Here is a 14,891-nt window from a genome sequence, read left to right as displayed (position 1 = left end):
ATGTACAATTTAATCAGAGTGATACCCTGGGGAATAACAGTCTATTATCTACATCTCTGTAAATATCAGAAGACTGTAGTTTAAACTAAAATGTAGTTCAGATCAGTAATAACTCTTTATGAGAATAAAATTAATCAAATAACTGCTATACATATTTATTTGAAAACATCATCTATATCCACATAAACTTCTGTATCTGCAAAATCTTACAGATATATATTTAAAAATCACGGATCTTATCAGGACCATTAATAAAGAAATTTGGACTACAGTATCATTAATTACTCTCCAATTACGATCATAGCACAAAATGAAAAGTGGAGTTTTCTCTAACAGTCTTTTCCAAATATTCTAAGGTCATAACACACCTACCCACAGCATATTGTAGAGACCCTAGAAAATTCAGCCTTAGGTGGAAGGGACTCTACACCTGAAATGATTAAGATCTTCAATATTTACTACAGAAAGGGAAAGCGTCCAGAAAAAAAGTATGAGAAAGAGTCAATTTTATACCAAACTTCATATTCCTAGGAAGTTTTTTATGGTGTCTAAAAAGTGGCTGTTAGAGAATATGAGTATGATTTTTGTGGGATCCATAAGTATGTTTAAAGGATCAGATGAAGTACACTCCCGACTTTGTGTGGTTTGTGCAGAGAAGAGGACAGAACAGAGAAAGAAGATGAAAGTTATTGCAGATATAAAGAATTTATCAAAAATTTGATAAGGCTTACTTTGTTATTAAGACAGTTAAGGGATTGTTAGGGCAATAAAGAAACACATGTCCCATGATTTACTCAAATGTGATCTGAAGTGCAATGTGAATCTGCCCATGTTCTAAGATTTCAAACCTAAATTAGAGGATTACATACCTAAAGTAGCACATACACATCCCAAAGTTTTTTGTATACCGGAAAGGAAAGGATGTTCATGTTTCTATATCTCCCACATTGTTAGGAATCAATATCAAACTTTACTTTGCTTTTGGAAAAAAGAGTCACTGTATGTATTGAGCCGTAGAACTTGCAATGCAACCAAAGAGCTATCAATAATGACCAGTAACCAGTGGTCATGTTAAAAAAACATCTACTTTCTTGCGAGATGTGCAGTCCTCCCATTTGGGAAGAACCTGTGACTGGTGAAGATTTGCTAGACTTCCTTGCATGTTCCCTGGCCAAGATTCAGTGACAGTGAATTCAGTGACAGTGACAGAAAACAATGAAACACTCACTGTCTGACATCCATTATTGCAAATTGTGAAATTCACATATTTTGTGTCTATTCTGTAAACTTAGTTTTTTCAGAGTTTAATTACTTTAATTCTTCTATCCATTTTAAATTTGTTACTACCATATGCTATCTGTCTCTAGATCATCTAGAAAAACTGTGAATTCTAAATGTATAGGGAATTTGATAATCATTATTTTCACAGTTGTGATTTGAATGAATTAAAGCAGACTGGCTGCTATTTTTACAATAATTTTGACATGTCTTTCATCTTGCTAATTTGTATCTATATAACTACTGGCACTAGTTTTGGTTAGTAAATAACATTTTTTTCCTTTCTAATCTTTCTACTTGATGCAGAGCAATAATTTAACATCTCCATGATTCTTTGAGTGTAGAAAGAGGATTGATTGCAAACATTTTGGATTTATATTTCAAGTTGTGTCCCTATACTTGGATTTTTCTTCCATTTTACCAGATTACTATTCAAGCAAGAGTTCATCTTGAAATAAAATATTGAGTCCCAGGACATGTGACTCTGACACGTGGGTTCTGCTGGATCCTGCATCAGCAGTTCAAGAGATTTCAGAAGGTATTAGCTTGCCCCACACCTCTCCCCAAAGTTATTACATGGTGATATCAGCAGAAAGGAATGACATTTGTCTTTCAGGCACTCATTTTAAATCAATCCACTGGTGATTTTTGATCTGAACTGGGGGAGGACAGAGAAGATAAGTTTTTCTTGGGCTGACTGTAGAGGGAGGATGACACAGCAGGACAAGGGGGTCAGCCCCTTCTAGAGTAATAGAGCAACCAGATGAGAATAGCTACAACCTAGGGGTCTTCTGTCAAAGTACTTATTTACCAGATATTCAGTAATGTCCAGTAGTCATCTTCTTTCTTCACCACTATTTTACCTTATTGAGAACTTCTGGTGAATTTCTATGCTCTCTGAGTTCTCTGCTGTCTGCCATTGACACCTTTTCTTATTCTGCCCTTTAATTCCTCAGGTCTGAGACCCAGGGACCTAGAAAACCATAATAGTAAAAACATGTTAGATACATATGATACATGGTATTACATGATTTTTAATTTCTCCAGCACAGGAATGGGGTAGAAATACATGTTCCTGAGTAAATCTTTATGTTTAGAGTTCTATCACTCATTGCTATGGCATAGCAAAATATTGAGATAATCTGGTTAGTCTGTTGAACAAAAAAATTTCTATTCATCCAGTTTGAGATGGGAAAATCACTGTCACATGACTTATCCATAACGTTTTTGCTAGTAATGTTTGCTAGCTCATGGGCACTGACCATGAGCTGCAGGCGAAACTAAGAAAGAAAAATGTATCAATTAGCCAACTTTAAGAAGGAAAATCAACTTTTCTGGTATTCTCTTCATTAAACCAAAGGGACTGCATTACACCTGACAATAAACCATCCTTTAAAGAATTAATTGCCCATATGTTGTGTTGCACAGAACTAACATAGCTTTCTGCAACAGCACCATCTACTGATAGATCTTTTGCCCATTTAAAAAATAATAAAATGAAAGAAAAAATTAATCTTAATCTCAGCAACACTGCATACATGTTCACAGTAACCCTCATAACATTGCGTGGCACATTTCAAAAAAGGATCAGACATTTATAAATTGTACTATCATGCACAGTTCCACTGACTAGGATAACAATTACAGGGACAAGTAATGCTTATGCTTTGTAACATTAGTTGGGCAACAGACAGAATCAAAAAGCAATTTCCTTCCATGGTTAAATTTTGTGTGCATGCCAAGGCCTTTGTGCTTTCCTCTGAAGCGTGCAACCATTGCCTCAGGCAGGATGCTGGACTAGATGGACCATTGGTTCTGTTCTGTTATGGCAATTCTATTGTTCTTAGCTCCTGTGCCAATGAAATATCGAAACACACCATCTAAATTGCATTTGATATATATACTGTGTCACACTTCAAACCAGTGAAGCAACACGGACAGTGTGATTCATGTGGAGAATGTGCTTGAGTTACTTTAGACATGAGGAAAGCAATATCAGAGCTAGGTCTACAACCTAGTGCACACAGCAGGATTTGGCAATCTGTGATGTGTTTTGTCCATATGGAAGTGAAAAAGTGTTCAAGTGCTATCAATAAAAACAACACAATGTGTCTGTTTCTGAGCAGCACGCATCACCAAGCTGTGGGCGCATGTGTAAACACAGAAGCTGATACTACCTGTAGAAAAAGATATTCTCAGACTTCTTTGTTGCTATTTACTGATTTAAAAAAATGCCCAAGCTTCTCAGGAGCAAAATTTACTTGCTATTTCATTCAATGTTTTGTTCTCAAACAGCTTTGTAAAGATGCCAAAGAAAAAAAAAGAAGCAAAGAATAATCCTAGGAAACTCTTACTTATTGCAATAAAATAAGTTCTTCTCATTGTCATTATAACTTGTGAAAAACACATTTTTAAATTTTTGGAATATGTAGAACATACTAGAAAGTTTTACCTTAAAAAATAGGTTAAAAGACTGCATATGCTTAAAGAGGTGAAATAGAGCATAGAACAGGCCTGACATGTATTTGTAGCTATTGATATATAAAACACTGATAAAATTATATATGATCTGTGTGTACAGAAATTTAGATCTGGTTGTAACAATGGACCCTTTGAAGGTCACCTTTCACAAACCTATTTGTTTAGCTGCCACATAGCATGAAAATTGCAGATTTTTACTAGATTCCTATTTCAAAAGATAAAGGGTGTTTGTCTTTCATGAAGATCTTGTTGAGGTTAGAGAGGGATGACTACTTCATATTATAGAGATATAATTGGTTTTCAGTTTATTTTAAACTGTGTTTCCTTCACAGGTTTCAAGAGCTTTTATTCACATAGGCCAGTTTTCATTCAGGTTTTGTTTCAAGTTGCTGTCAAAACAACAGCTACATGACAAACTTCTTGCAGCTTCAACAGGGAGAAATTTTTTTTTAAATTAGTTTAGCGAATAGCAAAGGTAACTTTTGTCATAAGAAATAATACCATTAAAATATTCCTGGAAAGAAAGTCACTTGAAAGCAGATATCAAGGCAACCAGTTTCCAGTAGAAGATCAAATCTGTGGGAGCAATTTCTTTCTTTTCATTCAAAACATCACATATGCTTAAGATGGTATAATTCGATTTTAAATTCTTACTGACCATCTCACTATAAGATTTCAGACACCAAGTGTTGCTGTTACAAAAAAGCTCATCTTTTATTCTAAGATCAAAAGTAACAGATGTCATGTCATATGACTTACCAGTCCAATCAGAGTACAACCAGCAAATTATGACTAGAGGACATTTCATGTAAACTTCAGAAAGAACAGATGGCCAGGAAACCTTTGACTGAGGTATTTAGTGTAAATGATTTGTCAAACCAGAGATAGAGGCATTTTATTTTAGGTCACCTTCTGGAAAGTATCTCAGAGCTAAATAACTGTGGCTAGTTGGTGAAATATTCTGGTTTTGTTATAGAAAGGAAAATATATTTAATTTATCCTTTGAACCAGTAACCCTGTGAAATCTTTGAAATCCCTCCATTTTCAGTCTTTCTGAAGATCCTGGTAGCAGTTGAAATGCTCCCAGAAATAAGTGAGGTGTCTGAGTGAATCATAAATAATAGAAAAAATCATTATTAAGATTTATTTTAAAGATTACTTTATAAATTATTATTAATTTCATTTTATTAAGCTCATTGTGGTTCTCTTAGATACACCATATTACTCTTTTCTCCTTCTCTACTTTGTATGTATAACTACAAACCTGCAATGAGAAAAGCACTTTGAGTTTTGAGATACCACCAATGTCAGTAACCTAAGATATATAAGGCATTATTAAACTAGCAGTTTATCTATAATGAAAAAATTCAACCACTCCTCCCGAGGAAGGGAAAGAAGTCACAGCTAGAAAGAGTTAAAAGAAGGAAGTTGTGGGTGATCAGAGAATCCTGATAGTATTCCTTAGCTTGCCAAATAACTAGTTGGACTGGTTCAGGCCATCCAATCTCCTCCTGATCTCGAAGTTGGCAGCCACCTGTGTTCAGTAGGATAAAGTGCAAAATTACAGATTTCCAAGATGGTGAGCAATCCACACAAAAGAAAACATAGCTTTCAGGTAATACAGAAAACATGATTTGCCCCAGCCTTATGTCAAGGACAAGCTGGAGTGCATGGAGCTCCACCTGGGGGTTAATGAGGAGCCAACCAAGAGCTTCTGAGACAGGATTAAAGGGAGGGCAGGAACAGCTGAACTTACAGTGGGGGTGTGCTACAGGCCACCTGACCAGGAAGACTGAGCGGATGAGGACCTCTATAGACAGATAGAAGCAGCCTCACATTCATAAGCCCGGGTCCTCATGGGTGCATTCAACCACCCTGATATCTGTTGGAGGGGCAACACAGCAGGGCATAAGCAATGCAGGAGGTTTCTGGAATCTGTTGATAATAACTTCCTTCTCCAAATGATAGAAGAGCCAATGAGGAGAGTTTCCATGCTGGACCAACCAGGAGGGGTTAGTGGGGAATGTGAAGCTCAAGGGCAGCCTTGGCTGCAGTGAACATGAGATGGTGGAGTTCAAGATCTTTAGGGCAGTGGGAGGGAGCACAGCAAGCTCACTACTCTGGTCTTCAGGAAAGCAGACTTTGGCCTCTTCAGGGATCTACTTCATGGATTAATGTGGGATAAAGCCCTGGAGGGAAGACGGGCCCAAAAAAGCTGCTTAATATTCAAGGACCACCTCCTCCAAACTCAGGAGTGATGCATCCCAACAAAGAAGTCAGGCAAAACTACCAGAAGGCCTGCATGGATGAACTAGGAGCTCCTGGACAAACTCAGTCACAAAAAGGAAGCCTACAGAGGGTGGAAGCAAGGACAGGTAGCCTGGGAGGAATACAGAGAAACTGTCTGAGTAGCCAAGGATCAGGTTAGGAAAGTTAAAGCCCAGATAGAGTTAAATCTGGCCAGGGATGTCTAGGGCAACCAGAAAAACATCTATAGGTATGTCAGTAATAAAAGGAAGACAAGGAAGAATGTGTGCCTTCTCCAGAAGGAAACAGGAGACCTGGTGACCCAGGATATGGAGAAAGCTGAGGTACTCGACTTCTTTGCCTTTGTCTTCACCAGCAAGTGGTCCAGGCACACCACCTAAGCCACAGAAGGCAAAAGCCGGGAATGGGAGTATAAGGAACCACCCACTGTAGGAGCTGACCAGGTTTGAGACCATTTAAGGAACCTGAAAGTGCACAAGTCAACACACTGGAGGGAAGAGTGCCATCCAGGGGGACCTGGATAGGCTTGAGAGGTGAGCCCATGCAAACCTCACGAAGTTCAACAAGGCCAAGTGCAAGGTCCTGCACCTGGGTCACAACAATCCCAGACACAAATACAGGCTGGGAAGACAATGGATTGAGAGCAGCCCTGAGGAGAAGTACCTGGGGGTGTTGGTGGACAAGAAGCTCAACATAAGCAGGCGATGTGTGCTTGCCAACTGCATCCTGGGCCACATCAAAAGAAGTGCGGCCAGAAGGACAATGGGATGTGATTCTGCCCCTCTACTCTGCTCTGGTGAGACCCCACTTGAAGTACTGTGTCCGACTGTGGAGCCCTCAGCACAGGAAGGAGATGGACCTGTTGGAGCGAGTCTAGAGGAGGGCCACAAAGATGATCAAAGGGCTGGAACACCTCTCCTATGAAGACAGGCTGAGAGAATTGGGGCTGTTCAGCCTGGAGTGAGGCTCTGGGAAGACCTTACAGTGTCATTCCAGTACCTAAAGGTGTCCTACAGGAAAGATGGGGAAGGACTCTTTATCAGGGAGTGTAGTGATAGGGTGAGGGGTAACTGTTTTATACTGAAAGGGGAGATTTAGACTAGATACTAGGAAGAAATTCTTTATTCTGAGGGTGGTGAGACACTGGGACAGGTTGCCCAGAGCAACCTGGTCTAGTGGATGGTATCCAGGCCCACGGCAGGGTGTTGGAACATGATGATCTTCAATGTCCCTTCCAACTATGTAAGGGTTTTTTCCAGTATTTTTTGTTCAGTGAACTTCTATTCAGTGGTTAGATAGCAAATGCCTTTGTTAACCCTTTCTTACAGTCCAGCTCTTAATTTTTCAGGAATTGGAGCAAAGTTATCCTTGCGACTGTACTCTCAACTACAGAAAAACCACTGTTTCCAATTGAAACTCCTCTAATATTCAATTGATAGACGGAAAAAATGCTTCAGGTTCAAGAGTGACTGTGCTTAATTTTTCTATGTGCTTTTTACTAGTATGCAACATACCAATCCAAAACTATCCCACATGCAACCTAAAGCAGTATCTTCATAGCTGGAGCTGTGGGACTGAATTCCTAATGAATCATTTATTTCTACCAAATCAGTCTGAATTCTAAGGGGAATGTATGAGTTCATATTTACTGTAGTGTTTCCTGATTCTCTCCTTTTTGTATAAAATTTCCATTAACAGCTCAGCAGTTCCCAGAGGAATAGAATATATCCATTTGATCTTTCTTTACGGGTCCCATGCTCACTTGGCAATTTTCACCTGATTCATTTTCAAATGAATGTGTACTATGTGTACTCCTGCCCCTAAACAATGCAGCATCAGAATATGACATCATGAACAGCAAAGTCATGTCTTGTCTTCACAGAAATGCTACGAAGTATCCAAAAACTACTCTCATCTAACAGACAGAGAACAGAGGAAAACTGCAAATACGTTTGCCTACAGATATACAGCAGTTGAGTTCTGCACTGAATCCAAGTTTTACTCTCAACAGCACATCCTTCTTATCTATCTGAATCATCAGAGACAGCTCAGACTTTGAACAGTGACTGAAAAATAATCAAGTCTTTCAAGTAGATGCCCTCCTTCTGTTCACTGCAAATAGGTTTTGCTGATGCTTAAAAATTCTCCTAAAAGTGGGATGACCCTAAAATGACATGTTAATCACTAATTTGAAGTGAAAATTCAGGATGACAGTTGTTCACTAGGCATCTCTTGAGTCAAAAATAGGTCACTGCAATACTTTGGTGGTTCATCTTCGATCAACACATATTCAGGCTTTTTGCCTATTCCCATCTTCTGAGGTGCGGTAGAACAGCTTCAGAGCCAGCAAGGAAAGATTCTTGTAAGCAAGAGTCCAAAACAAACACAGATTTGTGAGAAAAATCTCATTATAACAGTCTCTTCTCTTTAATAATCTGGAAAAAAAAAACCGCAATGCTTGTCAAGGAGCAAAATATCTACATCCTTGCCCATTTCATGTTGGTGACAGGTATTTGATAGCTTCAGCCATTGGAGATGGAAAGAAGCTGTGTCAAGGTATCTTATCTTGGGGGGTTATTAGTCTCTGATTTGAGATATGCTGCAAGGAAAAAATAAAATGAGAAAAAAATAGTAAGCACTGACATTAGAACCATTTATCACCTACTGCTGTGTGAGGAATAAAAGGATCCTCTTTGAAGATAGTCCATTATCTGCTTCTAGCTGGTTTCTTGCTGTCATATTTTCTTGCAGAAATAATAAATTTAGGAAGATCACATTTTGAGAATAAGTACTGTTATATATCTAAGCATATACACTGTTCTTTTATTTACAGTCACTTTTGCCCATTTTCTAGAAGAAAATAAGGGGTTTTCATTTGTTATTTGTGGTGTCCTCATATCCATTATTTTTTCCTCTCAAGTACAGAAATTGGAGGTGGTAGTGACGGAAGGCTGGAATAATATAAAAGAAAATGCATGTGATGTATTTCTTTCTTACTAGACAAATTCCAGTGGAAACAGTTTCTATTCTGTAAAGATACAAAAGGATTTCCAATAGGAAATAAATATATATTTTTCACATATGTATGTATGCATCTATGCACATATATCTAAATACATAGATATACATATATGTGCATAGATGCATACCTATGTATACATATTGTTGCAGTTTAACGCAAGCCAGCAATTAAACACCATGTAGCTACTTGCTGTCTGAAACCAGGACACATATGTATAGACATATACCCATATACACACATATATTTGTGTGTGTACATGCATGTATACATATATGCATGCATCGATGTATATGTATATTTACATGCATGTATCTATAAATGCATATGTATATGTGCATATATGTGTGTATAAGCACATAGATGCATATATACTTATGCACATACATATACACATATATGTATCTATATGCTTATACAGACACATGTATACACTTATTTATACATGTATATACACACATACATATATATACAAAAAGGGTCATCATTTCCAATTTTTACAAAGTAACTATCTTTGTACAGATGGGTCACTGTACCTTCCTTGACCACCGTGGACGCCAATAATTCAATGGTATGTAGCCTTGCAACACTACGGTGAAATATTACTGATGTAGATTCACCTCCTGTAAAACTATTTTACCAACTTTTTGTTAATTTACTCCTATTTTAATATTAAAATTATAATATATTTATCAGTATTTTATAGTCATATGTTATATCCTAACTATTTATTAGTAATTTTCCAAAAAGAATATTATAGATGCTATAATTTGGCAGAAGAGCAATAACTAGGTTGTTAATGTGGCGAGTCCTTTATGTCCGGATGAGTTTCTTCATCTGCATTTGTACATCACTGCTCACAGTCCCTACGGACTTTCCAGATGCCATCACCTACTGCTTGGATATTAAAATTAATCCTTTACTAAATAAATTCCAGAGACTTCCATATTTTTGAATAAACAACAACTAAAACTGAGAGTAATTTACACACACATAACTCATTTTGTTTAAGCAACAAAATACAGATAAAGTGAGAATTTGCCCAATATAATGCCCTACAGATGGATTAGTCTATCTTTCCTTTAAAGCAGGGTATGAAATCAATATGTTAATCTACTTGAAAAGTAGGATTTGCTTTAGCTAGATATCTTTTTTTTTTTTTAAGATATTAAGTCAAATCTATATTTATGTTTATAATTATTATTCCTAGAGTTATCTTGAATAACAACCTTTTACCCAGGACAGATAATTTAAAAAACCAAGAAGGTTAGGGGCAGAAGTCCCATTGAATTTTCTATTACAGTTCATTGGGTTTAAGCGCTAAACTACAGCACCTTTCCAGCCTCCTTTTAAATTCTCTCCCATATCTACTTTTTTTTAATCCTGTGGATAATTCTTCTGTGTTCTTGCAGTGTCACATTCTGACTGTCTCTCTCACACTCAAATACCTTGCCTGCATTGCCATTAGCAAACTCCAGCATCATAATTCACCCCAGTGTATGACTGAATTGGTGGTCTTGGCAGTGAAGATTGTTTTTTAAAAGGACTCAGGTGTTATAACTCCCATGTTAATGAGGTTCTTGGTAAAAGACCTGGCTTCTCTCTAAAACAAAGCTTTTGTATTTTTTAAATAGTTTTTAACACTCAGAATGAGGTAGTTCTAGGATGTTTTAGAAGTTTCCCTGGACAGAATAAAAAACTCTGCTCTTTGTGCTTACAACCTTGCATGGCTAACATCTAATCCTGCCCACCTGGTCCAGATAAGAACAGCCATCTCCTCCCCTCAAGCCTTGAAAATTCATTGCTGTTTTCAAAAATTTAAATTAATTTTCTTCATTTCCATGTGGATTTCAAGGCAATGCAGAGAAAAGAGTTGTTTTGCTGAAACTTAGTATGCTTTCTAAGATTATTTTCTAAATTTGAAAGTGGCACATTGAGGAAACAACCAAGTTGCTCTGTAAGAGTTTGGAGAAGCAGCCTCTGTGACTATGCTGAGAGTTTTGTGGATGAACTGGGGAGCAAGATGAAAAAGATCACCTACCTGAAAAGGAGAAAGCTGAGGCTGATCTCAGGTTGTTTCTCAGCAGCCATTGTCCACAGCATCCCTGGGAGGGGCTGGGTCATTTTGCCACACTGAGGTATCACAGCTGTGGCTTAAGTTGCTTTATAGTTGTAATTTGTTGTTGTCAGTAAAGATCACTTGTCAGTTTATCACTGCAGAAAGAACAGGATTTGCTTTCTTTTAGTAAAAGTACTATTTCCTTTATTTTCCTTCATTAGGAATAGTATTGAATTGTATCACCCATACCCATCCATTAGAAATTTCTACTAATTATAGGACAAAACAACGCTTTTTGAAACGAGTAATGCTCTTTTGCGATCTGATTTCTGGTTTAAATTTTGATTTAGAGTAAATTATTTCCTTACTCTGGCTGAGTGCCTTTAGGAGCAGATATGAACGTCCCGATTTCCTCATCTTTACTAAACCACAACTGTATTTGAACACTATTAGACCCTGACAGTGTGACAAAAAATTTATAAAATTAGAAAAAAAACTGTCAAGAAGTTTTCTTTGTTGTATATATTGTATCTATAGCCCATTTAAACAATTAGTAAATTAAGGATTTCCCCAGTAAGACTGAGGTTAGCTACTGCATGGTTTGCATCTGATGATTATTTTCCTGGACTGTAAAGAATACTAAGTGTTTTTGCCCAAAACTGTCAGTATTTTCTGTTTGAACACCATTGTCTCAGCTGTAATGCTTGAAGGAGTAAGTAGGTTGTGTGGTATTTTACAGGTTAGTGGAACTAGTCTAATCTGTGAGTAACGTTTAAGACAGAACCTTTATTTGGCAATGTGTGTTTAGTATAAAGGTTTGCCTGCTAAGAGTTTCTCCGTTTATGTTATTGTGAATCATGACATTTGCTTGATTTTGAGTGTGAAAGCACTTAGATGACACATCTCATTTTCTTTTCTGTCACTACCTCATTTTAAATTAGAATAGTAGATTAATTGCCCCTTTAATGACAGGTGCTTGCCTAGACAAAGCTAAAGTCAGGGTTAGCAGTGTGCCAGGTAATTTAGGTAGTCAGCAAACCGTGAATTTCACGCTGACAATACTACAGGCATTCATCCCAGGTATTCTCCCTTTTCTTTCATGCAGTCAACTAAACTATTATCTGGGTTTCTTTAGGACACTAGGACACTAGATCCCTCCAAAGATGGGCTTTGTTAGCTTTATTTTCTGTGCTCAAGCACACACTTGGCTTTGAATTTCTCTTTTTTTCTCTCTCTCTTTTTTTTCTTTTTTTTTTTTTTTACCCCAGGGACCATCCCAACGCTTATTTTGCATTATTTTCATCAATATAATTGAATTCAGCACGATGTAGGGTGTTGTAAACACTGCAGGGATTTGTGTGACTGGAATGTCTTTGGCAAGAAGGAACTTTAGATCTAAGGCCAGGAAAGGGGATAAGGAAGCTTAAGCACCAATGCTTGGGTTACTCTCTGACAATAGGCAGGGCAGTAAGATATGTTGACATGTTCAGTGTTGTATCACTACAACAATTTTGCCCTTGCTGGTTCCAAATTGTTTTCATTGGTGTCAGCAGAATACAAAAGATCTCAGTGCTGGGTAGATAATTCAAGAGTCAAAACTGAGGGATGCCAGTGCTTGATTTCAGGGTCAGATGGCTGACTGAGAAATGAATGGGAATTTCTTTGTATGTCTCCAACAAATAATCATCATGGAATCAGGTTGTGAAGAACACAAACTTTTATTCTGAGCAAAAGCATCACCAGATACAACTGCAGAATAACATTCTCAGAAGTCTTCCACCCTCATAGACCCACACTTTGTTCTTCATTAGCAGTGCAGTTGGGCCTGCTAGGTGCCTAATTTATGAAACGGTTGTGGTCATGCTCAGTGTGTCAATAGGGAATGGTAATGCTGCCATTGTTTTCAGTAGAAACTGGAGGTATTTGATTAAGATGCTCATGATAGCTCCCAAGCCCAGCAGCTGGTGTCCAGCTTTTATTTTCTTATTCTCATTTATGTTCAAAATGTGAAACAGACAGCTCCTTCTCGAGGGTCTCTTGAGTAGAGAGGAATTAGGAAGTCTAAATCAACTTTTAGCTCTTGGGAAACTTGATGTTTGAGCTTCCCAGCCAAAACGCACATCATAACTAAACTTGGAGGCAGTTCAGCTACATGTGTTCCTTGATCAGAGCTGCGTAGGAGACAACATATATATCTAGAGCATGTGCAGCTTTGAGAAGCAGCAGTGGTACATTTTTCTGCAGAGGAGAAGGTGCTCTAAAGTAATCAACTTCAATTGAAACTGGGTAAATAAAATTCTCAGTAAATAAGTGAATCTGGGTTACGAACCCTGCTTAAGAACTTCACATTTTGTTTCAGCTGTTTTCCAAAATGTCTGAAAAGCAATGTTATATCATATGTAAGTTATATATATATATCATAATATGTGCTCCTGCAGCATAGAAAATCATGAACACATGAGACTTTATGAATACCAATAATATGAACTGAGGGAAAATCATTAAGTTTAGAGAGCACAGCTCTCATGATGCTTAAGACTGCGAAGACGAGCATGCAGGATGAGCAAGGATAGGATAGGGTAGGATAGGATAGGATAGGATAGGATAGGATAGGATAGGAGTATTCTGTCCAGTTGTTGAATGGTTGGTTCTTCACCTCTTCTACATGCTATGGAGAAAAGTAGCATAGTTTGTACTCTATTTTTCAGGGTGTCTTTGATCTCATTTTTTAAGCATAATGTACATAACAGTCACTATATTATTTTTGGAATAAAACTTCTTCATAAACTTAATATTTTCTTAATTTAAATAATGGACTAAAGACGAGTAGGAAAATAATTTGTGTGGTTACCCAAATGTACTATTGCTTTGTTTTTGCTTAGGAGTATTTATTTTGGCTCATCATTTTGATAAGACAACCTCTAACTTTATGATTTTAATAGGATATGAGTTTCACTGTTTGGATTCCTTTCATGAATGTGTTTACCTAAAACAATCCCACTTTTCCTAATACTTTGAGAGAGGACACTGATGTGCTAAACAATACATGTGATTAAATAATGCTTTTTGATCGTAGATTTGTGTTCAGTAAAACTCAATCCTCCGTTGCTCAAGCTATGAGGAGAAAAGATGTCATCAACTCAGTATTTTTTTCAGTTCAGCAAAGAGAGTAATACATCGTTAGAAAAGAAAAGCTGATTTCTTTTCATTTACTGAATCTAAAGGTCACTATTCTCTTCCAGTACCATCCGAGTCAACATAAACGTCCATACTCAGACGGGTCTCTGTCTTCCTTTGTTTTTATTGAAGTGTGGATGAATTTTATTCTTGGAAATAGTAGTTAGAGGATGTCAAATTGTGGGAATAAGTTACCTGGTTATCAGAATCTATTTGCAATATTAGATTTTAAATGAAATTGTTCATTGTCTTGATCTTCTGAAAAGAAAGCTTGAAAGACTGATGAAGGGACCAAAATACAGGACTTGGACATATGCAAAAACTTTATCATGAAGTTCGTCTTTGGTGTACTTACCACCCTCCCATTTCTGAAAGGACAACTGGTCTCATATTTGCAACAATGTGATGGCTTACAATGTGATCTTTGCTTTTATGTATGCTTTTGCATTTTCGTTCTTTTAACAAAACCTTGCCTGTAAAAGAAAACCTATTTAGAAGAGAAGATAGAAGGAAAGTATGCCAGGCATTTGCACACTAAAGAAACAAAAAGAGTATTTGCAGAGCTAATTTTAGGTCTGCTTTATAAGCCTTAAGTGTATCTTCCTAAGC

Source organism: Numenius arquata, chromosome 12, assembly GCF_964106895.1.
Source record: "Numenius arquata chromosome 12, bNumArq3.hap1.1, whole genome shotgun sequence".
Taxonomy (NCBI): domain Eukaryota; kingdom Metazoa; phylum Chordata; class Aves; order Charadriiformes; family Scolopacidae; genus Numenius; species Numenius arquata.
This window is presented reverse-complemented; position numbering follows the sequence as displayed.